This window comes from Rutidosis leptorrhynchoides, chromosome 1 (assembly GCF_046630445.1).
Source record: "Rutidosis leptorrhynchoides isolate AG116_Rl617_1_P2 chromosome 1, CSIRO_AGI_Rlap_v1, whole genome shotgun sequence".
Lineage (NCBI taxonomy): Eukaryota > Viridiplantae > Streptophyta > Magnoliopsida > Asterales > Asteraceae > Rutidosis > Rutidosis leptorrhynchoides.
In genome coordinates this window covers 192,849,415-192,852,447 of record NC_092333.1, presented here as the reverse complement: position 1 = coordinate 192,852,447, position 3,033 = coordinate 192,849,415, and positions in this window count along the sequence as shown.

The window sequence follows — 3,033 nt, the reverse complement described above, 5'->3', positions numbered from 1 at the left end:
GCGTTACTTTAGCAGAAAACACCAAACCCTCGATTGAAGGTCAAGGAGGACCGATCAGATTCCCAGAGGTTCAAGGACACTCGTTCGAGTTAAAACATCACATCATACAGCTCATTCAAATTGGCTGTCAATTTCATGGACTACCGAATGACGATCCTAATTCTCACCTTGATAAATTCATATCTCTTTCGAACTCTTACAAACAAGAATAAGACAAGATATAGTCCGGATATACTTGTTCCCCTATTCTCTCACTCATCATGCACAAACATAGTTTGAAGGATTGGAAAAAGATTCCATCACGTCATGGACGGAGATGGCTACTAAATTCCTAACCAAATATTTTCCTCCTTCTAAACAAACCTAACTCAAGAATGACATCATTAACTTTAAACAAAGTTATGATGAATCTCTTTACACTGCATGGGAGCGATTCAAAACCCTGCTGAAGAAGTGCCCTAATCACCAGTTAGAACGGCCAGCCCAAATCTGCAACTTCTACAATGGTCTTACGATAAATCATAGGACGATGATCGGCAGCTCAAAGAAATCTGATGAACCAAACCGCAGATGAAGCATGGGAATTGCTCAAGAACATGACAATGCATCATCATGATCGGAACAGTGTTGAAACAACTTCATCATCTGCCCTACTCTCTGCTCTTAACAATAAAATGGAGGCCATCAAATCCCTCACGGATAAAATGGAATCTCTCGCCAAACAACTCAGAGTATTGAAGTCGCAACCGCAGCAGATTAACCAGGCTCAGGCCTGTGTTAATTGTACCAACCCACAACCCACTGAAGAATACGAAGTTGAGTACGAGAACCCTGACGGTTCAGTCTGTTATGTTCAATACCCAGCTCGTCAATCAAATCTCGGATTCAATCAACAACCTAGGGTTAACCAATTCCAAAGAAACAACCAGCCTTTTTGCTATCACTACCCACCTTATCCACACCAATAATCTCAATTGACCTACGATCAACCACTTCCACTCACTGGACCACCAGCTGAGGAAAGTTCCCGAACCACCTAAATTACAAAAGTAACCAACCCCACACTCGGAGCTGATGATCAGTTGACTCAGTTCATTCAATGACAACAATAGCTAAATCAGAGAACTGCCTCCAGACAAGACCATACGGAGATATTAATGAGAAACCAATTGGCTCTTCTCAAAAGTCTAGAGACAAAGCTCAGACAATTATCACAACGCCTTGAAACCCGACCACAAGGAAGGTTACCGATAATACTATCCAAAATCCCCACATAGAGGAAGCTAAGCAAATGGATTCAGTAATTCCAGTGGAAGAACCACGAAGAAGGTCAGCTAGGCTCAAGAACAAATCGACATATACTCAAAAGCTACGCACTGCAACTCCAGTTCGTGTACCCTACCCTGGAAGGCTACAGGAAGAACCATCCAAGCTTGATTCCTTTAAACTAGATGGAACATTCCTGGACACCATGTCCAACGTCCCCAATCAGAAAAGTTACATCCGAAGGCTTCTTTCTACAAAGGAGAGGATACCATATTCTAACAAAATTCCACTGAGTGAAGAATGCTCGGCATTACTTGGAAACTCTCTACTGCTAAAGCGATGAGATACGGGCCGATTCATTTTCCCATGTTCGATCTACCAATCTGGAACCATTCATGCACTAGCAGATTTAGGAGCAAATATCAACCTAATCCCCTACTCTCTCTATAAGAGATTAGAGTTAGGAGACTTGTCACTAACTAAAATGACAATCTAACTCGTCGATCATACAATTCGAGGTGACAACCCAAAAATTTCCGACTAAATTTAAACTTTAATCTTTATATTATTCCGACACGATAAGCAAAGTTTGTTAAGTTGAATTTCCAAAAATCTTAAACTGTGTTCATACAACCTTGACCAAATTCCAACGATTCACGAACCGTTATATAAATAGATATGATTATATATGTATATGTATATATTATAACTTGAAAATGTTAACAAAGTATTAAAGGTATAATATTTTACATGAACGTAATTGCTCCAATATGTTTATCGATGGATTAGAATATTATATCAAATGATTGAACTATCAGATACATTGAATTATGATTACGAGTCTCTGTTGAGAGGTCCACATTGATTTGAGAAATCTTTCCAATTTAACAATATTCGGAAAAATGGTAAAGTGATTTACAAGTAAGAATAAATAGGTCAATTAACGATAACTGGACAGAGGTTAGTAGAGATTAACTTTCAACACAATGATTGTCTCGTGTCTTTTGATAAGATAATTATTAGTTTTCATAATATTGAAAACGTTTTATGACATAGATGAAATCTTTTAAAGAATGAATTTGAATATATACAATAAGTCGAAATGTTAATTGTTGGAACTAAATATATAAATAACTTGCAACGTGTATTTAAAACGTGTTCATTAAATATATATGTTTTCAAATTAGTCAAGTACACGATAGTAACACTCGCTTAGTGATGCGATTGATATTTAAAACGTTAGTACATAAATGAATTACATCTATTTAAGTTTTAAAATGAAAACGTTATATGATATAATATTTCTATTACGTAAACGATCTAAATTATACTTGGAAATATAATTGTTTTTGAAAAACTAAATATTATATAAATATTTCAACTCTATATAAATGTACAATTTTTATTTGTAATATATATATATAATAAATGTACAACTCTATATATATATATATATATATATATATATATATATATATATATATATATATATATATATATATATATATATATATATATATATATATATATATATATATATATATTTTACAATGTTATAAGATTTTAATTGGATACAAAAACGTTTTGGATTTTTAATTAATATTATCATGTTGATGACAACGAAACGATGAATTAAAGAAGCAAATGACCACAACCCTCAAATATATAAGTTACATTTCTTATAACATGATTCATCGATGTTTAAGTCTAACTTTTGTTAAAGGTACACGTCGCGTAACGTAAAGTACTAGATTTCTCAGCGTACGA